At 37.4% G+C, this 25,583-nt stretch overlaps 1 protein-coding gene across 1 annotated transcript in view; it reads right to left on the reverse strand.

The window, feature by feature from the left end:
- Positions 1-25,583, reverse strand: part of LOC123499790 (PC-esterase domain-containing protein 1A-like) — a 96,036-nt gene that overhangs the window by 24,120 nt on the left and 46,333 nt on the right. The window lies entirely within an intron of this gene.

The raw sequence follows: 25,583 nt of genomic DNA on the forward strand, positions 1-25,583 counted from the left end.
TGGAAAAGAGCGCTATGTCAAGAAAATTCTGGAATTAGAAGGTAAAATTGAAAACTGTTTGAAAAGTATGGCAAACTGGAAAAGAGTCATAACAATGTGCTGAATGAGTGCGCTGAAATGAAGAAGAAAATGCAGTACTGAAAGAGGAAGTTAAGTTAATTAAAGTGAATTGCGACAAATGTGGAGAATCTTTAGGAAAAGTGATGGAGAAGCAGGCTGAATGGAAAAAAGTCAGGAAGTGGAAAGAAAGGAGGTAAATTACAAAGTTGCAAGTCTGGAAAAGGAAATCAAAGAGTCTGGGAGAAAACTTTGGGCCTTGCTGAAATTATAGATCAACAGATCATAGAAGAGAAGATTGCTGAGAAAGTGGTGAAGGTTATTAAGTCAAATGAGACATTGGTGAGGGAAACTGTAGACAAAAAGAGATGTGTGGTGATATTTGGTGTGGAGGAGGATAAGACACCGAGTAAAATGGAGAGAGAAAAACATAAAAAGGTGATAAATAATATCATTAATGTGGTGCAGGAGGAGGAAAAGACCTAGTACAAGAAATAGAGGACTTCCATAGAATTGGAAAGTTCACAGGAGAAGGTATGAGGCCAATAAGAATCAAACTTAAGTCACAAAAGGATGTAGATGAATTGGTGGAGAAGTCATGGAGGCTAGCCCAGCAGGAAACAACAAGGAAGATTTGGTTGAGAAGAGATCTCGGTGAAAAGGAAAGAGAAATGTTAAATGAGTTGAGAAAGGAGGCTTTGAAAAAAATGAAGAGAGGACAGAAGAGGAGAAGAAAGAGTTTTCTGGAGAATCTTGGATATGAGACTGAGGAAGTGGTTCATAACCCAGAAAAGTACAGCAAGAAAGGACTAAAGAAACTTACGTATGAGCGGAATGTAATGTATTCCAACATAAATGGAGTGATATCGGGATTTTAGAACTCAACGATTACTTGAGGGACAAGAACCCAGATATTGTGGGTCTTACTGAAACAAAACTGAGAGAGGAGAAGACCTGATGATGGTTGGAGAAGGAAATATAATGTTTGGAAAAGAAATAGAGTAGGTAAGATGGGAGGAGGAGTGATGTTGCTGGTTAAAAAGATATAAAGGTGGATCAAGTGAAAGAAGGTATGGGAAAGGCAGAAGTGCTAAAGATCAGAGCAGAAACTAATGAAGGAAAAAGAGGCACTACATAGTGGTGTACGTACCACCTAAGACAAATGCATGGTCAGTACAGGAATATGAAGAAATGATAAGTGATACAGGAACATGTCTGGAAGAAATGTTGGGTGGCTGTGAACGAACTATAATGATGGGAGATTTTAATTGTAAAGAGGTGTGTTGGGAGGACTGGTCAATGGAAGGATCAGAGACAACATGGGAAATACACTATTGACACTGGCAATGGAAAATGTGTTAACTCAGTGGGTCAAAGAAGATACTAGGTTTGGAGGAGAGGGAGCATCGTCAAGACTGGACTTGGTCTTTAGTACAGAGCCAATGGTCATTGAGGAGATGAGGGTGGAGTGCCCTTTAGCAAAGAGTGATCATGCAGTTTTGGAGTTCAAGGTGATAGATGAAGAGAAATCTAGAAGAAATGAAGAATATAAAGTGGGAAGATGGAATTATGCCAAGACAGATTTTGGAAACCTAAAGAAATTCTTTCAAGAGACAAATTGGATGAAATTCAAGAGTGCTAAGGAGCAAATGAAAAGTGGAAGGAATTTATAAAAATATACAAAGAAGGTGAGAAAAATTTGTACCAATAAGACAACATAGAGAAGTTGGAAAGCAGGACTGGTTTAACGATAGATGTGAAAAGGCTAGAACAAGAAAAGAGGATGCATGGAAGAGGTGGAGAAGGAAAAGACGGATTAAGCAGTGGGAAAGTTACAAAAGAGCAAGAAATGAATATGTGTTGATTAGAAGAGAAGAAAGAAAGAAACAAGAAAAGGATATAATTGATAAATGTAAAGACCAACCAAGGCTTTTTACAGACATGTGAACAACAACATCAAAAATAGAGAAAGTATTGAAAGTTTAGAAGTAAATGGAGTATGCAGTGAGGATCCCAGGAAATGGCAGAGGCTATGAATGGATGCTTTCGGAAGGTATTCACAAAGGAGACTGCTTTTGACAAACCACTGGTAATGGAACAGAAAGGGATTATGAAGGAGTTTCAAGTAACTGTGGAGGAGATCAAGAATATGATGGGGAGTTTAGAAGTGAGAAAAGCTGTGGGACCTGATGGGGTATCAGGATGGATTTTAAGAGAATGCAGGGAGCAACTGGCAGAAAAAGTTTGTGAAGTAATTGATGCCTCATTAAGGGAAGGTGTAGTGCCCCAAGACTGGAAAAGAGCTAACATTGTCCCAATCTATAAATCAGGTAACAAGAGAGACCCATTGAACTATAGACCAGTGTCACTTACAAGTGTGGTAGCTAAGATGTGTGAGAGGGTGGTGAAGAATAGATGGACAGACTTCTTGGAGAAAAATGACATACTTTGTGAGTGTCAATTTGGTTTTAGAAAAGGGCGTTCATGCACGACAAACCTGATATGTTACTATTCGAGGGTGATAGATGTAATACAGGAAAGAGATGGTTGGGCTGATGGAATATATCTGGATTTAAAAAAGGCCTTTGATAAGGTACCACACCGGAGACTGATCTGGAAACTTGAAATGGTAGGAGGAGTGCATGGCAGTTTACTAAAATGGATGGAAGACTTTTGGTAGGAAGAGAAATGAGAACAATAATTAAGGACAGACCATCAGAATGGGGCTTGGTGGAGAGTGGAGTTCCACAGGGATCAGTGTTGGCACCAGTAATGTTTGCGGTCTACATAAATGACATGGTGGATGGGGTGTCCAGTTATGTGAGCCTATTTGCAGACGATGCAAAATTGTTAAGAAAAGTGAGATGTGACAAAGATTGCGAACTACTCCAGGAAGACTTGGACAGAATATGGAAATGGAGCTGTACATGGCAAATGGAGTTCAACACGACAAAATGCAAGAAATTAGAGTTTGGCAAGAGTGAAAGAAGAATCAGGAGTATGTACAAGATAGGAAATGAAGACATAAAACCAGTCATGAAGAAAAAGACCTTGGGGTGACAATTACCAATGACCTATCGCCAGAGAGACATATAAACAAAATAATTGGAGAAGTATTGAACTTATTGAGGAACATAAGAGTGGCGTTCGTATATTTAGATGAAGAAATGATGAAGAAAATAATTACTGCAATGATAAGACCAAGGCTTGAATATGCAACAATACAGTGGGCTCGAACTTAAAGAAACACATAAGGAAACTAGAGAAAGTACAGAGGGCTGCAACAAAATGGTGCCTGACTTAAGAGATTTGACTTATGAAGACAGACTGAACAGAATGCAACTTCCGACCCTGGAAAACAGAAGAGAAAGGGGAGACCTGATAGCAATATACAGAGTGATGATTGGCATGGAAAAATGGATAGGGAAGATCTGTGTATGTGGAATGAAAGAGTGTCGAGAGGGCATGGGAAAAACTAAAATGGCCACTTATAGGAGAGATGTGAAAAAATATAGCTTCCCTCATAGAAGGGTGGAAGCATGGAATAGTTTAGACGTGGAAGTGGTCAACGCAAGGAATATTCATGATTTTAAGAAAAAGCTGGACATTAGTAGATATGGAGACGGGACAGTACGAGCATAGCTCCTTTCCCGTATGTTACAATTAGGTAAATACAATTAGGTAAATACACACACACACACACACACACACACACACACACACACACACACACACACACACACACACTGTTTGCGGACGATGCGAAACTGTGCAGAGTCATTAAACAAAAAGAGGATTGTGAAATACTACAGGAAGACTTAAACAAGATCTGGAAATGGAGCAAAAAATGGGAGATGGAATTCAATGTGGACAAAAAACAATGTCATGGAAATGGGAAAAAGTGAAAGACGACCAGTGGGAATCTATAAGATGGGAGATGGAGTAGAACTAGAAAAAGTAAAAAAGGAAAAGGACTTGGGAGTGACAATGGAAAATTTCTCACATTGACCGCAAAGATAATAACATGCTGCATATATATATATATATATATATATATATATATATATATATATATATATATATATATATATATATATATATATATATATATATATATATATATATATATATATATATATATATATATATATATATATATATATATATATATATATATATATATATATATATATATATATATATATATATATATATATATATATATATATATATATATATATATATATATATATATATATATATATATATATATATATATATATATATATATATATATATATATATATATATATATATATATATATATATATATATATATATATATATATATATATATATATATATATATATATATATATATATATATATATATATATATATATATATATATATATATATATATATATATATATATATATATATATATATATATATATATATATATATATATATATATATATATATATATATATATATATATATATATATATATATATATATATATATATATATATATATATATATATATATATATATATATATATATATATATATATATATATATATATATATATATATATATATATATATATATATATATATATATATATATATATATATATATATATATATATATATATATATATATATATATATATATATATATATATATATATATATATATATATATATATATATATATATATATATATATATATATATATATATATATATATATATATATATATATATATATATATATATATATATATATATATATATATATATATATATATATATATATATATATATATATATATATATATATATATATATATATATATATATATATATATATATATATATATATATATATATATATATATATATATATATATATATATATATATATATATATATATATATATATATATATATATATATATATATATATATCTATCTATCTATATATATATATATATATATATATATATATATATATATATATATATATATATATATATATATATATATATATATATATATATATATATATATATATATATATATATATATATATATATATATATATGCAGTACGTATGTGTTATCTTTGCCGGTCAATGTGAGAAATCCTCGATAATTAGCAAAATTATATAATTTTCGCGGCACACCAAGGAGACAATGGCGGCACACTATATACAGTAGCGTGCCGCGGCACACACTTAGGGAATCACTGGTTTAAGCAAGGAAGCTCAAGAACATATACTTTAGCCTCCTTGGGTTTAAGGTATGCCAAGTGTGACGTCATTTTGTAACCTTCTATAGTATATTTTCATGGTATGAGTTAAGTGCTTTTTCACCTAAAAAAAAAAAAAAAAAAAAAAATGAAGTATACATAAATCAGTCTGTGTAGATTTGCATTTTACAAAATGGAAAGGCCAATGTATAATAAAAGACATACAAAAGGCATCTTCATACTTCTCTTTGAAATACAATTTATCCCCATCTTTATTTTAGTTCATCTTTTTTTTAATTTGAACGTCAACTTTTTTTATTTGAACTTCAACTTTTTTTTATTTGAACTTCAACTTTTTTATTTGAACTTCAACTTTTTTATTTGAACTTCAACTTTTTTATTTGAACTTCAACTTTTTTATTTGAACTTCAACTTTTTTATTTGAACTTTAACTTTTTTATTTGAACTTTAACTTTTTTATTTGAACTTCAACTTTTTTTATTTGAACTTCAACTTTTTTTATTTGAATTTCAACTTTTTTATTTGAATTTCAACTTTTTTTTATTTGAACTTCAACTTTTTTTATTTGAATTTCAACTTTTTTATTTGAATTTCAACTTTTTATTTGAACTTCAACTTTTTAATTTGAACTTCAACTTTTTAATTTGAACTTCAACTTTTTAATTTGAACTTCAACTTTTTTTTAATTTGAAGTTCATCTTTTTTTAATTTGAACTTCAACCTCTTTTAATTTGAAGTTCATCTTTTTTTTAATTTGAAGTTCATCTTTTTTAATTTGAATTTAAACTTTTTTTTTTATTTGAAATTCATCTTTTTTTAATTTGAAGTTCATCTTTTTTTAATTTGAGGGTGAAAAGGTGTAGATTACTCAACGTGGTGAAAAAGTTACACCTTTCTCAATTCGTAAGAGAACCCACACTAGACAATAACATCTTAGATATTATACTAGCTTCAGACCATAAATACCTGTGAAGTGGGTGAAGTCTTAGCTAACAGCGATCATAAAATTATCCAATGTAATATCAACTGCGAGGTAGATATAAAGGAACACGCACTTTTAGTCCCTAACTATAAGAAAGGTAACACAATAAGACAAACTAGAATTACAAAAAATTAAATGGCAATTAGTCTTCGCAAATAAAGACATGGAGCAGATGTGTTCAGCTTTTACTAACATTCTCCTTGAAAAAGAGTGTAAATGTATTCCACAAGTTAAAAAACGGATCAATAGCACAAAAAAATCCTCAATGGATGACACACACTATAAAACACATAATCGCCAGGAAAAAGAGCTTATGTGCTAAATATAAATTAACTAAATCTGATAACGATTACAGCAGTTATATTATCACCAAAAGATGTTACGAGAGAGAGAGATAAGGAAGTCGAAACGCAATCTCGAAATAAACATATTAAGGCATGCGAAAACAAATCCTAAAAAGTTTTTCCAATTCATTCGTAGTAAAAAGACTGTCAAAGAAAAAATTAGGCCCATAAAAGATAATAATAACACACTTGTGAGTGACAATAAAGCCATGGGACAACAATCCTAAATAACTTTTTTCACGGCGTGTTTATTACAGAAGATTTTTCAGCCTTGCCAACTGTGATCAACATGTTTAGAGGATCCAAAAATGAAAAGCTAATAATAAATGAAATTAGCGAAGACGATATAGCCAAATACATGCCCAACCTTGACCCCAATAAAACCACAGGGGCTGATAGATCATCAACGAGGCTATTCAGAGAATGTCAAGAACAACTTGTGTTACCTCTTAAATTGCTTTATAATAGATCATTGCAGGTACGATAAGTACTAAGTCACTGGAAATGCGCAAATGTCACGCCAATATTCAAGAAAGGCAACAAAACTGAACCTGGTAATTACAGACCCATCAGTCTCACCTCGGTAGTTATAAAAATTTTATAAAAAATACTTGAGACAGCCACAAATTGATATTAGACTCTCAACATGGTTTCAGGAACAACAGATCATGCCTAACTAATCTCTTAGAATTTTTCAATGACATTCTCTAATTATGATGAGAGCGCTTCATCTGACACAATTTATCTTGACTTCAGGAAAGCGTTTGATACCGTACCACACCAACGTCTCTTAATCAAATTGAAAGCTCACGGGATGGGAGAGCAGTTGTGTGGTTGGATTGAAAGTTGGCTAACTAATAGAAAGCAAAAGTAGTTATTAATGGAGAAGCTTCCGACTGGCTTCAAGCTACGAGGCTTCAAGTTACGAGCGGTGTCCCCAGGGTTCTGTTTTGGGTCCATTACTTTTTTTAGATATACATAAATGACTTAGACTGCGGCATCGTATCAAAAATATCAAAATTCGCCGACGACACTAAACTAGGTAGCAAAGTATGCACAAGAGATGATTGTGATGCCATCCAGCGGGATTTAGACAACCTTAGTAGCTGGAGCGATAAATGGCTTTTAAATTTTAATGGAGATAAGTGCAAAGTAATGCACATCGGCCAAAACAATGTGAAATATAATTACAAATTACATGGACGTAATTTGATTAAAGTCACCGAAGAGAAGGACCTGGGAGTACTCATAACAAATTACCTAAAATGTGCTGTGCAATGTTTGGCCAGAAGTCATAAAGCTAACACTGTCTTAGGATTTATCGCGCATAATTTTGATTATATAACACCTGAAGTCATAACGTGTCTTTATACATCATTAGTGAGACCACATTTGGAATACGCAGTTCAGTTCCGGTCTCCATGTTATCAAAAAGATATTAATAAATTAGAGAGCGTGCTAAGACAAGCAACGAAACTAATCCCACGAATACATGGTCTGTCACATGAAGAACGTCTCAAAAGACTAGACATGTTCTCCCTCAGAGATAGTCGCATCCGAGGTGACCTTATCTACACGTTCAAAATACTTAAAAATATAGATTAGATCAATTATGAAAATCTTTTTGAGCTTTTGCAATCAATAACAAGAAATAACAGCATGAAGCTTAAAGGACAGCGATTTAATACTAATTTGCAAAGAAACTTTTTAACATAAGAGTAGTTGAACATTGGAACAAGCCGCCAGCGCCCATAGTCCAAGTTAACACAGTAGCTACGTTCAAAAGTAAATTAGACAAGTTTTATAGAAAAAATGGTTTCTGATCTTTTTTTTTTAGCGATAGTAGTAGTTACGCTAGATATCTCTTTTTCTTAGCGATAGTAGTAGTTACATTAGTACTCTTTTTTTTTTCATCTTTCCTCTATAAAAATTTCCCGATTGTCCTTCTCAGCAATCGGGTGTATTTTTCGTTTTATATCTTGCCGGCTGACGCCAGAGGGAGTGGTGGGTGGGGAGGAGCTTCATCTGTTCTATCCTTGCCTCCTACTAAGTATGTAGCTTTTGTACGTGTACTCGCGCTAAGTTTTTTAATTTTACTTTGTTTTAACCTGTAATCTTTCCTGTAACAGCGTAGAGTTCATACACATTACACAAAACACCTTGACGCGAACACAGTGTAACACGTCTTGTTTTGTCAGTACATAGATCTTCGCCTTTTCACCCGTTTGCTTGTTTCTGGTAGTATTTTTGTACTTGTAGCTTGGGTACTGTTAGTTGTACTTTTTATTGTCCTCTTGCAGGGCAAGTGTGACTTATTATTACTTTGTTTCTGTGCCTTTATTGTGCTTCATTCCGTGCCATTTCAGCAACAGGCTTCCCTGTGAATATACGGCTACTATTCCCAAGGGAATAAACACACCTACTCACACCTGTGCGGACTGCCTCTCAAGGGACCGGATTAAAACCCGCGGCACCCCTCGGCCACTAATCCCATAATTACCTTCATTCCAGCCTCTCCAACTGTCGTTTTCGTTTTTATTTAAACTTTCTATTAATAATGCCTTCTGATTTGAAAGCTTGCAGAGACTGCCATGGCCGTTTTGCCAAGCAGTACTATGAAGACTTCTTTTCCAGACCTGTCTGCAGACTGTGTGACATCCGTTCTCGTCTCGAGGAAGCTGTGGAGTAGGGAAACAGGAGGTTTGCCGAACTAAAAAGTAACTTTGATTCATTGCAGGATACCCAAACAAGTCTGGCAGAAGCAGTAGCAGAAGGTAACAACAGGTACACTGAACTAAAAAATAGATTTGATGCCCTACAGGAATTTGTCACAGCGAACATTGGACGGAGCGCCACGACTGCCAGTCTGCCACACACTTCCGTAGCCCCAGCCACACCTGACTCTCGCTCACGCCCGTCCCTCCCCCAGGATCCTGCCTTCATACCAGTCAGAAATGGAGCGAGGCGAGACACGCGACGCACTCACCTCCCCCTAACGACTTACAATCGCTTCTCTATTCTCAGTGAACAGGTGGAAGAAACACAGGAGACCAGACTTGTGGGGGATTCCATCATCCGAGGCCAACTATACTCCTACACAGCCTTTCTGGTCTCTCCGGCGCGGCTGAGGAACTCCTCCAGCGTTGCCGCTCAGGTGCCCACCACGGTGATGGCCAAGTGTTTCTCGCTTTGTTAAGCATCAATGAAGTATGTCGTAAATACTAAATGCAACAACAAAGCTGTATACGTTTGTAATCGTCAAGGTGTTTGTTCTAAAAGCAAATGACCATTATGTTTTTTTATTGGATGTGACACCTCAGCTCTGCGACGCTGCCGGCCCACGCAGCACATGGGTCACCTGGCTGGCGGGTCAAGGAGGGGGAAGAAGGGAGGAGACGAGGGGATTATCCCATTGTGAAGGACAGGCCGAACTGTCAGGGAAAGAAGGAGGAGAAAGGTGGGAAGAGAAGGAAGGAGATGGGAAAGAAAACAAGAATAGAAACAGAGAGGAAAAAGAGGAATGTGATAAAGGGAAGATACAAGTTAACAAAAAAAAAAAAAAAAAAAAAAAAAAAAAAAGGAAAAACAAAGAATTGACGAAAATGGGGAGCAAGAAAGGAAGAGAATAGAAGAAAAAAAGAAACGAAAGAGAAAAAGAGGATAAAAAATGAGGAATAAATTTAATGAGAAAGAAGAAATAAGAAGATAAAGAAAGAAAGAAAAAGAATGAAAGAAAGACACATGAAAGAGACAAAACAAATCAAATAAAAAGCAAAGGACAGAAGATAATCATTAAGGAAAAAAAAAAGAAAAAATAGATTAAATAAGAAAAAACAAAATAAAAAAATAAAGTGTGTGTGTGTGTGTGTGTGTGTGTGTGTGTGTGTGTGTGTGTGTGTGTGTGTCCTTGTCCATTAACATTCCAATTGACAAAATACATAAAGTGCAGATAGGGCAACATTCTCTCTCTCTCTCTCTCTCTCTCTCTCTCTTTTGTGCGGGGGGTGACCACCTGGTGCCTGCCACACCATTTTAATCCCCTGCCTGAAACAAGGTGTGGAATGAGATTAGGAGCTGGATGTGAGGGGAATGGGTGGAGTCGGATTAATGCCCTGCTTCCTCCACTCTTCCTATCCACATGAATCGGTCATTCCTGATTGTTCCTGCATCATGGAGAGACCTGCCGCCGCCACCCCTCAGAGTGCTCGTCTTCGCAGCCAAGCAAAGGAAGTGATTTACAACGTAAATCGATATTTCTTGGATGAGAAAGCCAACCGAGGACCTTTACTGCCAGTCACGCAAGCTCTTGCTCGGACAGCCAGTGCCACTAAAGTAAGCCAAAGTACAGTTAAAAGAATTTGCTCAAAACTAAACCAGCAATGGGAGACAGAAGATGAACATCAAAAGCCTGTGTTCCATTCACCGAAAAAAACTCAGCCGGCAACAGTGACAAATTTCGATGATTTTGATCAGTGTGTCCTGAGAAGAACTGTTTTGGAGTTATATGAAAGGAAGGAAATCCCTACAGTTTCCAAAATCACGGAGATTCTCCGGGAAAAATATCCTACAAAGGCAGCGTCGAGTCCCTTCGAAAAGTATTATTGAAAATAGGATTTAAATTTTCGAAGATTGATGGCCGCAAGTTCCTTATGGAGCGAAGTGATGTGGCACTGACTCGCACCAGATTTTTAAGACAAATGCGGCAGTGCAAACAGTCATTTGAAAACTATGTTTACCTTGATGAAACATGGGTAAATCAAAACTACACTGTCGGAAAATGTTTGATTGACACCTCTTCTGACAAAGCAACAGGAGTGAACCCGCCTACTGGTAAAGGAAGCAGATTGATTATTGTCCATGCAGGAACCAAAGAAGGGTTTGTTCCGAATGCAAGGCACATTTTCCAGGCGAAAAATGACGGCGACTACCACAAGCAGATGAATGCTACAGTGTTTCAAGAATGGTTTGAGACTAAGCTGCTCCCAAATATCCCCCAGAACTCAGTCATTGTGATGGACAATGCATCCTATCATTCTGTTCATCTAGAAAGAAACCCAACTACAGCATGGAGAAAAGAAGCCATTAAGGAGTGGCTGATAGCGAAGGAGCACAACCACGGGACGACATGCTGAAGGTGGAGCTCTATGACCTTGCAAAGAAACTCTGCAATGGCAAGAAAACTTATGTCATCGATGCTATTGCTGCAGAGGCAGGACATAAGGTTGTACGGCTGCCCCATACCACTGTCAGTATAACCCGATTGAGCTCATCTGGGCTCAGGTCAAGTGTTACGTTGCAAAGAAAAACACTTTCAAATCTGCTGAACTGAAGCCTTTGGTTGAAGAAGCTGTCGACAGTATAACACCAGAAAACTGGAAGCAGGCAGTGAGGCATGCAGAAGAGCTTCAAGAACAAGATGCAAGACAAGACATAGCGGTTGAGAGATTTGTGGAGTCATTCGTTGTCAACATCGAAGAGAGCTCAGACGACGAGTTATCTGAGTAAGCACCAGAGAGGATTAGGCCTACAGGGGATACCTCTATAAAAAAACGCGCCTATGACTTTTACCCCAGAGGTGGTGTGGAAAAAAAGTCAAAATGATTATCATAATTATCAATATTATTATTATTATTATTATCATTATTATTTTAATTATTATTATAATTAATAATTATTACCATTATTATTTTTATGATCATTATTACAATTACTATTATTATTATTATTATTATTATTATCGTTATTATTACTATCATCATTACGATAAACGTGCATCCATCCATCAGAGAGAGAGAGAGAGAGAGAGAGAGAGAGAGAGAGAGAGAGAGAGAGCGGAGCTCTAGAGCAATTAGGGCGAAGGAAAGCTCTCTAGGGATCGTCAAGCTATTTTTAGGACAGCTATGGGTGGACGAAACGTAGAAGTGGCAACGCTCAGACGGGCTCCACCTCAGGTCGGACCACAGACTCCCAGACCACAGAAGCAGAGTTGCCAGGTCCGTGGTTTTCTCGCCCAATTGGGCTCTTTTTCATGGTATTGGGCGTGAAAAATATGGTTTCCGCGGTTTGGCGCTTTTTGGGCTCTTTTTACCGCAGTTGGGCTATTTTTTGGGCTACTTATATTTGAAAATATATAATATACTCTTGCCTTCCCGACATACCAAATCAGGGGGTAGACTCACTCGTATGATAAGGAGTGGCGCCAGGTCAGCCAGCAGAAGGGTGTGAACAAGTCTCTCCTCTCCCTAAGGGGATTACTACTAGGGCCGCATGACCTCATTAAGCCCGTAGGCCACCCATCCTGAACACCTGCATGCCACACCCATAATTTCCACATTCACCTCACAGCACACACACTGAAACACAGCCAGTTTATTCTCAGCCTCGTAGCTGCCTCAGCCTGCCTGGAGGAGATACAAGTATACTGGATACAGGTCACGTGCATACGTGTGTACGCTCAAGTGAACATGAGCAAGTGGTCGAAATACAGCAAAAGTACAGTAAAGAGTGGGAACAAGAGGATGGGCTAAAGACGTGGATAAGGAGTATACCCGGCGATGACAATCATGCAGCCTGCAAATTTTGCAAAACTGTGATCAGAGCCCATCACACTGACCTTATCAAGCATGGTCTGACAGCAAAGCATAAGAAAAATGCTGCTCCATTTTCTAACATGAGGACTCTGTTTCAATCAGGGTTATCAAGAACAAAAGTCACTAGTGATGGAAAAGTTGCTGAGCTGAAGTTAGCAGCTCACATTGCATGTCATTCCAGCATCAGGACAATCGATCACATGGGTGAGCTGGTAAAAGACATTTCTGGTAAGGATATATCCTTACACAGGACAAAATGCACGGCACTCGTGAACAAAGTGTTAGCACCGTGTATGCTGAAGGAACTGTGTTGTGACATTGGCAAAAGTGAATATTCATTGATAATAGACGAAAGTACTGACAATACTATGAAGAAAAAGCTGTGTATTGTTGTTCGGTACCCAAGTTACGAACAAAAAAAGAATCATAACATCATTCTTGGGACTTGTTGAACTCGATAGAAGCACTGCTGAGGGTGTTACAGCATCTTTGCTTGAGTTCCTGAAAAAAAATGTAAATCTAGACATAAAAAAGTGTATTGGTTTGGCAACTGATGGCTGTAACACAATGTCCGGAGCACACAACTCCGTAATCTCACGATTACGTGAAATAAATCCGGAGGTTACACACATCAAGTGCATTTGCCACTCGTTACAATTATGCATGTCGTACGCCATGAAAAAACTACCTTCCCACCTTGAGTTCATGGTATCGCAGACATATAAGTATTTTATCAGTCCATATTGAACCGGGTCATGATGCCGCGGACCTTTCCTACATGGCAAACTGTGACAAATTTTGATGTAAGTAAAAATTGTTGTAATAGTTGTGTTGATTTGCATGCCAAAGTATTATTATTATCATTATTATTATTGTTGTTGTTGTTGTTGCTGTTGTTGTTATTATTGCAATCATTATCATCATTATTATTATTATTATTATTATTATGATTATAATATTTTTTATTATTAAAATTATTATTTTATTATCATTATTATTATTATTATTATTATTAATATTATTGTTTTTGTTATTATTATTATTGTTTTACTACTACTACTACTACTACTACTACTACTACTATTATTATTATTATTATTATTATTATTATTATCATTATTATCATTATCATCATTATCATCATCATTATCATCATTATCATCATCGTCATCATCATCATCATCATCATTATCATTATCTATTATCACCAAAGCTAGATTATTTCTCTTGTTAACTTTAACACTGATCGTCTTTTGCCAGGTGCGCGATGAACGGAACCACCTGCCACTGCAAGCTGTAGACATGGGTGTCCAATTCAATCTTGAAGTGGGGCGGAGCAGGTTGGATCCCGGGATCGTAAACACCATCAAGACACACGGACGAGACTTCTTGATGCATCTTCTAAAGGAGTTACAACAGAGGCTCCCTTCAAACATTGAAATACTGCAGAGCCTGGATGCCTTGACGCCAGAAACTATACTTGGAATAAGGAAGCCAAGGTTGAACGAGCTGTCGTTCCTTTCTAAGTATACTGGCGATCTTGGGCAGCTGGATGAACAGTGGCAGCGCATTGGGACTGTCGCCTGGCCCAAAGATACTCATGATAACACAGAAAAATTTTGGTTTGCAGTTCACGACCATAAGGACGCCTCAGGGGCAAATGACTTTCAAGATCTTGGGAGATTTGCTTTGTCATTACTGGCTCTCCCAGTCAGTAATGCCTCGGTAGAAAGAGTGTTTTCCCAAATGAATATAGTAAAAAATAAGTTGAGAAACAGAATGCAACATTTAAGTTTAGAGAGTACATTACATGTACGCTCATATATGCACAGACAAAGCATATGCTGTAACAAGTTTCTTCCCACAGAGGAAATGCTGTCATTATGTACACAAGATATATACTTCACAAGTGCTGACAATGATGATGATAACTATATTGATATAGATTAACTGTTGAATAAGATATCACTGTACATATATATATATATATATATATATATATATATATATATATATATATATATATATATATATATATATATATATATAATCGTTAATATTGCTGTTACTACTACTACTACTACTACTACTACTACTACTACTACTACTACTACTTGCAACTTGCAAGTTGCCATTTCAATGCCCGTAGTTTACGAAATAAATTTAATGAGCTCCAAGCTCTTATATATCAAGAAAACTATGACATCATCGGCATCACAGAAACTTGGATTAATACAACACACAGAGATTACCTCGCAGAATACTCACTTGATGGCTATAACATTTTTAGTAGCGAAAGATCTCACGGTACAGGGGGCGGTGTAATGTTTTACGTTAAAAGTAATCTTCGTGCTCGTGTGATGCCAACTTCAACCATTGCAAACATAGATGTCAATTTCATTCATATAGAAAATAAATCCCGAAGAATAACATTAGGTCTCGTCTATCGTCCTCCAGCCCAGTCACCCGCCACAGACGAACAATTGTATGAACAAATCGCGGACATTTGCTGCGTAAACAATTGCACAATTATGGGAGATTTTAACCTTCCAGTCACAAGGTGGGGCGAACCACTGACAGCTCACGCTGGCCAGCAGCTGTATAATAGCATGCTTGAAAGCTCCCTCCACCAACACATCAAGCATCCGACAAGAGGTAACAATATCCTTGATATCGTTCTAACAAATGATGAGAATACTATCGAAAATGTGGAAATTGGACCAGAATTCAGTTCCAGCGATCATCGCACCTTAAAATTCACCATAAATTTTGACAAAGGAAAAGTGAATGAACGTAAAGAAAAAGTGCCAGACTATCGGCGTGCAAACTGCACAAGACTCCGTATGCAGCTTGCATCCATTGACTGGAATATACTGCTGGAAACAGATGTAGATAAGACATGGGAGGTGTTTGCTGAAAAGATAAATGATACAGCTAAGATATGTATACCTCTAAGAAACAGAAGGAAAATACTAAACACCAAACCGAAATGGTGGAATAATGAAATTAGAAGCTATCTTCTAGCAAAGAAAGAAGCATACAACAAATACAAATTAACACAGCATAATAATGATAAATTAGAGCATGACAGATTGCGTAGACAAGCAAAAAAGTTGATAAAAAGCAGCAAAAAATCTGTAGAAGCTTAGATCGCAAACTCATGTAAAACCAACCCAAAGGAATTTCACAGTTATGTAAAATCCAAAAGAATCTTAGCCTCAACAATTGGTCCACTCATAACAGAAAACGGAAACCAAATAGATAACGAAGTTGAAATGGCAAACGTCCTAAATAGATTCTTCTAACAGTCTTCACGACTGAAGATGTCTAGAACAGCCTGCCCATGCCAGAGCCTCAGGCACAAGTCAAAACACTGCCTGACTTCATAGTTACAGAAAATGAAATCCTCACAGTCATGAACAGCATGAACGTAAACAAAACGCCTGGACCAGACAAGATATCACCCAGGCTTCTCAAAGAAGCGAAAAATGAGTTCGTGAAACCACTCACGATTATATTCAATAAAACTTTACAAGCAAGGAAAGTCCCCCAGGAGTGGAAGCTAGCAAATGTCACGCCCATTTTCAAGAAAGGAAATAAATCTCTCCCAGCTAATTACAGACCAATCAGCCTTACTTCAGTAGTGTGCAAGCTGATGGAAACGATAATCAGAGATAAGATTGTCAAATTTTTAGAAGAAAATAAGATCATGAAAGATTCACAACATGGTTTCAGAAACAAGAGATCCTGCTTAACAAACTTACTAGACTTCTTTTATGAAGTTTTTAACTCGTATGACGAGACAAAAGCAGTGGATGTTATTTATCTTGATTTCCAGAAAGCTTTCGACACTGTCCCTCACAAGAGGCTAATCAGCAAAGTAAAAGCTCACGGCATAGCTGGAAATACCCTGAAATGGCTGGAAGACTGGCTCTCTGACAGAAAGCAACATGTTGTTATAAATGGAAAAGAATCAGAGTGGCACAATGTAAAAAGTGGTGTTCCTCAAGGCTCTGTATTAGGACCAGTTCTTTTCATTGTTTATATTAATGATAATGATGAAGGAATCACTTGTAAAATAAGCAAATTCGCGGACGACACCAAAATAATGAGCAAAGTTACATCAACGTCACAATGGCAAGAACTACAGTGTGACTTAAATAAACTGACATGCTGGGCAGAAAATGGCAAATGAAATTCAATATAGAAAAGTGTAAAGTCTTACACATTGGAAGTAACAATGTACAAGCAAAATACATAATGAGTAATGTACCTCTGGCAAGTGCTGAGAATGAAAAAGATCTTGGTGTTGTGGTGTCTAAAGATCTTAAGCCGAGCAAACACTGCACAGAAGCAGTAAAGAATGCAAATAAATTAGTTGGGTTCATTGGAAGAACCTTTGAATTTAAATCAGAAAAAGTTATCCTTACTTTATATAACTCATTGGTGCGTCCTCAGCTTGAATACTGTGTGCAGTTCTGGTCACCATATTACAGAAAAGACATTGAAAAACTGGAAAAGATCCAGCGTAGAGTGACCAAGATGATTCCGAGATTGAGAAACAAGCCGTATGAGGAACGACTGGAAGCATTAAATTTATTCAGCTTAACAAAGCGCAGGATAAGAGGAGACCTAATCGAAGTTTTCAAAATTTTTCAGGGATACAACAACCTTGATGTAAATAAATATTTTACTATTGATCATTCCACCATAACAAGGAATAATGGATTTAAAATTACACCAAAACGCTTTAAAACCCACGAGGCAAAGCACTTTTCTTTAATAGAATTGTTAACATTTGGAATAAGCTTCCTTCTGAAATAGTAAACAGTACTTCCATTGCATCATTCAAAAACAAAATTGATAAATATTTAAAGAATAACCCCCAACAAGCTCTCTTCTTGTCTGAATAATTAAACATTATACTAGCAAGTCAATTATTATGTGTAACCTTCTTATAGATAGATATATAGAGTTCACCGTAGGGTGAATAATAGAATCTCCTTATATCCTTTCCTGTGAAAATTCCATGTCAGTTTTTCCATACTACATGGTACTTTTCCAAGCTATTTTCCATGCCAGCAAAAGCTGGAGGGAGTGGTGGGTGGGGAGGAGCCTTCTCCTGTCTCTCTTATCTGTAGCCAGTTACAAGTAGTTACCAAACAGCCTCGAAAGGACCAACAGGTGGTGGTGGTGGTGGTGGTCCTCCTCCTTCTCCTCCTCCTCCGACACTAAACTAGGTAGCAAAGTACGCACAAGAGACGATTGTGATGCCATCCAGCGGGATTTAGACAACCTTAGTAGATGGAGCGAAAAATGGCTATTAAATTTTAATGCAGATAAGTGCAAAGTAATGCACATCGGCCTAAACAATGTGAAAAATAATTACAAATTACATGGACGTAACTTAATTAAAGTCACTGAAGAAAAGGACCTGGGAGTACTCATAACAAATGACTTAAAATGTGCTGCACAGTGTTCGGCCGCTAGTCGTAAAGCTAACACTGTTTTAGGATTTATCGCGCGTAATTTTGATTATAAAACACCTGAAGTCATAACGCGTCTCTATACATCATTAGAGACCACATTTGGAATACGCGGTTCAGTTCTGGTTTCCATGTTATCAAAAAGACATTAATAAATTAGAGAGCGTTCAAAGACGGGCAACGAAACTAATCCCCTGAATACGTGGCCTGTCATATGAAGAATGTCTCAAAAGACTAGACATGTTCTCCCTCAGAGATCGTCGCATCCGAGGTGACCTCATTCAAACGTTTAAAATACTTAAAAATATAGATAAGATCGATTATGAAAATCTTTTTGAGCTTTCGCAATCAGTAACGAGAAATAACGGCTTGAAGCTTAAGGGACAGCGATTTAATACTGATTTGCGAAGAAACTTTTTTAACGTAAGAATAGTTGAACACTGGAACAAACTGCCAGCGTCCGTCGTCCAAGTTAACACATTGGCTACGTTCAAAAGTAAATTAGACAAGTTTTATTGTAAAGAAAATGGTTTCCGATAATTTTATTTTCTTTTAGCGATAGTAGTAGTTACACTAGATACCTCTTTTTCTTAGCGATAGTAGTAGTTCCATTAGTACTCTTTTTTTTTCCATCTTTCCTGTATAAATTTCCCCAATTGTCCTTCTCAGCAGTCGGGGTGTATTTTTCGTCTTATTTCTTGCAGGGTGACGCCGGAGGGATTGGTGGATGGGGAGGAGCTTCATCTGTTCTATCCTTACCTCCTACTAAGTATGTAGCTTCTGTACGTGTAGTTTAGTAAACGAGTGACCTCGTTATAGGTCGCAAGGCCAAGGCGGCGGCGGCCTCCTCCTCCTCCTCCTCCTCCTCCTCCTCCTCCTCCTCCTCCTCTTCCTCTTCTTCTTCTTCTTCTTCTTCCTCCTCTCCTCCTCCTCCTCCTTCACCACCATTAGCCAAAAATGTTTCTCCAAGGTAAGAACACTAAATAAATAATTGTTTGACTTCTGGCATCCGGCCAAAAACATCTCCAATAACTTACTTACTTCATCTTTCCCTCCTTTATTTCATCCTGATAACACCATTGCCATCTCATCTGTCTCTAAAGCTGAACTCTTTTCTCAAACCTTTGCTAACAACTCTATATTGGATGATTCTGGGCTTGTCCCTCCCTCTCCTCCTCCCTCTGACTATTTCATGCTTGCAATCAAAGTTCTTCGTAATGACATTTTCCTTGCACTTGCTGGCCAAAACCCTCAGAAAGCTTATGGTCCTGATGGGTTCCCTCCTATTTTTATTTATTTATTTATTTTTTTTCAAAAAACTGTGCTTCTGTGTTTGCACCTCGCCTGGCCAAACTTTCATCTATATCTATTCCTTCTTGTTGAAAGTTTGCCTACATTCAGCCTATTCCTAAAAAAAGGTGGTTGTTCTACTCCCTCAAACTACAACCCAAGAGCTTTAATCTCTTGCTTGTCTAAGGTTTTTTAATCTATCCTCAATCAAAAGATTCTTAAAGATGTCACTTCACAATCTTCTATTTGATCGCCAGTATGGTTTTCGTCAAGGTCGCATTACTGTTGATCTTCTGGCGTTCCTTACCGAGTCTTGGTCATCCTCTTTTACAGATTTCAGTAAAACTTTTGCTGTCACATTAGACATCAAAAGCTTTTGGTAGAGTCTGGCAAAAAGCTTTGATTTCAAAACTGCCCTCCTATGGTTTCTATCCTTCTCTCTGCAACTTTATCTCAAGTTTCCTTTCTGAACATTCTATGGCAGCTGCGGTAGACAGCCACTGTTCTTCTAGTAAATCTATCAACAGTTGTGTTCTTCAGTGTTGTCCTGTCACCCACCCTCTTTCTATTATTCATTAATGATCTTAACCAAACTTCTTGCCCTATCTACTCCTACACTGATATCGCCCTACACCTTTAAAGAGACGACCAACCCTTCAGGAATCAACAGATCATGCAGGGATGCCACAAAACTCCTGACTTCTGATCTTTCTAAGATTTCTGATTGGGGCAGAGAAAACTTAGTACGTAGTGTTCAATGCCTCAAAAATTCAACTCTTCTATCTATCAACTTAACGTAACCCTCCAGACATCTATCCCCTCTTCTTCAATGATACTTAACTGTCTCCTCCTCCTCCTCCTCCTCGTCCTCCTTCACCACCATTAGCCAAAAATGTTTCTCCAAGGTAAGAACACTAAATAAATAATTGTTTGACTTCTGGCATCTGGCCAAAAACATCTCCAATAACTTAATTCTTCATCTTTCCCTCCTTTATTTCATCCTGATAACACCATTGCCATCTCATCTGTCTCTAAAGCTGAACTCTTCTCTCAAACCTTTGCTAACAACTCTATATTGGATGATTCTGGGCTTGTCCCTCCCTCTCCTCCTCCCTCTGACTATTTCATGCTTGCAATCAAAGTTCTTCGTAATGACATTTTCCTTGCACTTGCTGGCCTAAACCCTCAGAAAGCTTATGGTCCTGATGGGTTCCCTCCTATTTTTTTTTTTTTTTTTTTTTTTCCAAAAAACTGTGCTTCTGTGTTTGCACCTCGCCTGGCCAAACTTTCATCTATATCTATTCCTTCTTGTTGAAAGTTTGCCTACATTCAGCCTATTCCTAAAAAAAGGTGGTTGTTCTACTCCCTCAAACTACAACCCAAGAGCTTTAATCTCTTGCTTGTCTAAGGTTTTTTAATCTATCCTCAATCAAAAGATTCTTAAAGATCTGTCACTTCACAATCTTCTATTTGATCGCCAGTATGGTTTTCGTCAAGGTCGCACTACTGTTGATCTTCTGGCGTTCCTTACCGAGTCTTGGTCATCCTCTTTTACAGATTTCAGTAAAACTTTTGCTGTCACATTAGACATCAAAAGCTTTTGGTAGAGTCTGGCAAAAAGCTTTGATTTCAAAACTGCCCTCCTATGGTTTCTATCCTTCTCTCTGCAACTTTATCTCAAGTTTCCTTTCTGAACATTCTATGGCAGCTGCGGTAGACAGCCACTGTTCTTCTAGTAAATCTATCAACAGTTGTGTTCTTCAGTGTTGTCCTGTCACCCACCCTCTTTCTATTATTCATTAATGATCTTAACCAAACTTCTTGCCCTATCTACTCCTACACTGATATCGCCCTACACCTTTAAAGAGACGACCAACCCTTCAGGAATCAACAGATCATGCAGGGATGCCACAAAACTCCTGACTTCTGATCTTTCTAAGATTTCTGATTGGGGCAGAGAAACTTAGTACGTAGTGTTCAATGCCTCAAAAATTCAACTCTTCTATCTATCAACTTAACGTAACCCTCCAGACATCTATCCCCTCTTCTTCAATGATACTTAACTGTCTCCTCCTCCTCCTCCTCCTCGTCCTCCTTCACCACCATTAGCCAAAAATGTTTCTCCAAGGTAAGAACACTAAATAAATAATTGTTTGACTTCTGGCATCTGGCCAAAAACATCTCCAATAACTTAATTCTTCATCTTTCCTCCTTTATTTCATCCTGATAACACCATTGCCATCTCATCTGTCTCTAAAGCTGAACTCTTCTCTCAAACCTTTGCTAACAACTCTATATTGGATGATTCTGGGCTTGTCCCTCCCTCTCCTCCTCCCTCTGACTATTTCATGCTTGCAATCAAAGTTCTTCGTAATGACATTTTCCTTGCACTTGCTGGCCTAAACCCTCAGAAAGCTTATGGTCCTGATGAGTTCCCTCCTATTTTTTTTTTTTTTTTTTTTTTCCAAAAAACTGTGCTTCTGTGTTTGCACCTCGCCTGGCCAAACTTTCATCTATATCTATTCCTTCTTGTTGAAAGTTTGCCTACATTCAGCCTATTCCTAAAAAAAGGTGGTTGTTCTACTCCCTCAAACTACAACCCAAGAGCTTTAATCTCTTGCTTGTCTAAGGTTTTTTAATCTATCCTCAATCAAAAGATTCTTAAAGATCTGTCACTTCACAATCTTCTATTTGATCGCCAGTATGGTTTTCGTCAAGGTCGCACTACTGTTGATCTTCTGGCGTTCCTTACCGAGTCTTGGTCATCCTCTTTACAGATTTCAGTAAAACTTTTGCTGTCACATTAGACATCAAAAGCTTTTGGTAGAGTCTGGCAAAAAGCTTTGATTTCAAAACTGCCCTCCTATGGTTTCTATCCTTCTCTGCAACTTTATCTCAAGTTTCCTTTCTGAACATTCTATGGCAGCTGCGGTAGACAGCCACTGTTCTTCTAGTAAATCTATCAACAGTTGTGTTCTTCAGTGTTGTCCTGTCACCCACCCTCTTTCTATTATTCATTAATGATCTTAACCAAACTTCTTGCCCTATCTACTCCTACACTGATATCGCCCTACACCTTTAAAGAGACGACCAACCCTTCAGGAATCAACAGATCATGCAGGGATGCCACAAAACTCCTGACTTCTGATCTTTCTAAGATTTCTGATTGGGGCAGAGAAAACTTAGTAGTGTTCAATGCCTCAAAAATTCAACTCTTCTATCTATCAACTTAACGTAACCCTACAGACATCCATCCCCTCTTCTTCAATGATACTTAACTGTCTCCTCCTCCTCCTCCTCCTCCTCCTCCTTCACCACCATTAGCCAAAAATGTTTCTCCAAGGTAAGAACACTAAATAAATAATTGTTTGACTTCTGGCATCTGGCCAAAAACATCTCCAATAACTTAATTCTTCATCTTTCCCTCCTTTATTTCATCCTGATAACACCATTGCCATCTCATCTGTCTCTAAAGCTGAACTCTTCTCTCAAACCTTTGCTAACAACTCTATATTGGATGATTCTGGGCTTGTCCTCCTCTCCTCCTCCCTCTGACTATTTCATGCTTGCAATCAAAGTTCTTCGTAATGACATTTTCCTTGCACTTGCTGGCCTAAACCCTCAGAAAGCTTATGGTCCTGATGGGTTCCCTCCTATTTTTTTTTTTTTTTTTTCCAAAAACTGTGCTTCTGTGTTTGCACCTCGCCTGGCCAAACTTTCATCTATATCTATTCCTTCTTGTTGAAAGTTTGCCTACATTCAGCCTATTCCTAAAAAAAGGTGGTTGTTCTACTCCCTCAAACTACAACCCAAGAGCTTTAATCTCTTGCTTGTCTAAGGTTTTTTAATCTATCCTCAATCAAAAGATTCTTAAAGATCTGTCACTTCACAATCTTCTATTTGATTGCCAGTATGGTTTTCGTCAAGGTCGCACTACTGTTGATCTTCTGGCGTTCCTTACCGAGTCTTGGTCATCCTCTTTTACAGATTTCAGTAAAATTTTTGCTGTCACATTAGACATCAAAAGCTTTTGGTAGAGTCTGGCAAAAAGCTTTGATTTCAAAACTGCCCTCCTATGGTTTCTATCCTTCTCTCTGCAACTTTATCTCAAGTTTCCTTTCTGAACATTCTATGGCAGCTGCGGTAGACAGCCACTGTTCTTCTAGTAAATCTATCAACAGTTGTGTTCTTCAGTGTTCTGTCCTGTCACCCACCCTCTTTCTATTATTCATTAATGATCTTAACCAAACTTCTTGCCCTATCTACCCCTACACTGATATCGCCCTACACCTTTAAAGAGACGACCAACCCTTCAGGAATCAACAGATCATGCAGAGATAACACAAAACTCCTGACTTCTGATCTTTCTAAGATTTCTGATTGGGGCAGAGAAAACTTAGTAGTGTTCAATGCCTCAAAAATTCAACTCTTCTATCTATCAACTTAACGTAACCCTCCAGACATCTATCCCCTCTTCTTCAATGATACTTAACTGTCTCCCTCTTCTACACTGAATATCCCTAGCCTGTCCTTTACTTATAATCTAAACTGGAAACTTCATATCTCTCCTCTTGCTAAAGCAGCTTCTATGAAGTTAGGCATTCAGAGGTATCTCTACCAGTTTTTCTCATCCCTCCAATTGCTAACTCTATAAAGGGTCTTGTCCGTCCTTGTGTGGAATGCTCTTCGCATGTTTAGGGGCGGAGGAGGGAGAGTTCCACTGGCACAGTTTTATTAAACAGGGTGGAATCAAAATCTTTTTGTCTCATCAACTCCCCTCCTCTGACTGACTGTCTTCAACCTCTTTCTCACCGCCAAAGTGTTGCATCTCTATCTTTTATCACTAACTGCTCTACTAATCTTGCTAACTGCATGCCTCCCCTCCTTCTGCAGCCTTGCTGTACCTTATTGTGGATGATTAGGAGTTAAGATAGATGGATAGATTGGGGAAATATGTGAAGAACTACTTCTCAATAAAAGTATATAGAGAAACTCAACTATCATGTAGCATCATAACACTGAAGTTTTTGAAAGATAGCAATAATTTTGTGCACAATATGGAAATATGGGCAACGTTTTAAGTATGCAGGAAAGCAGTAACATAACAGCGGAAGGCACAATAGCAGAGGGTTAAGTGTACTGCCCAAAACCTCTGCTGTCAGTGATGGGGAGGGTGCTGGAAAGCATCAAAGCAACACACCTCGTATCCCACCTCAAGAGCCAGCATCTGCTCGGTGCCAGGCAGTTCAGTTTCAGGAGGGTTAGCTCAGCAGCAAAACTCTCACTTCTGAAGTCAAACCAGTGGAGCAACACCCTGGACCAGAAAAGGCCCATGCCTGTCCAGGCAATATGACAGTGTGTGGAGAAACTAAAAGCAGCAGGAGTGGAAGGTGCCTTGCTGGAGATGCTACATTTCCTGCAGGAACAGGAAATGTAGATCGTTCACAATGGGCAACAGTCTTCCCCTCAAAAAACAAGCTAGCTTTTATCCAAATGATGGCTGGCATCCTGGACAGCAGGAAAGCAGGGTGCGGGAGCTGCAGTACAAAGCTGA

This window comes from Portunus trituberculatus, chromosome 8 (assembly GCF_017591435.1).
Source record: "Portunus trituberculatus isolate SZX2019 chromosome 8, ASM1759143v1, whole genome shotgun sequence".
NCBI classification, from domain to species: Eukaryota; Metazoa; Arthropoda; class Malacostraca; order Decapoda; family Portunidae; genus Portunus; species Portunus trituberculatus.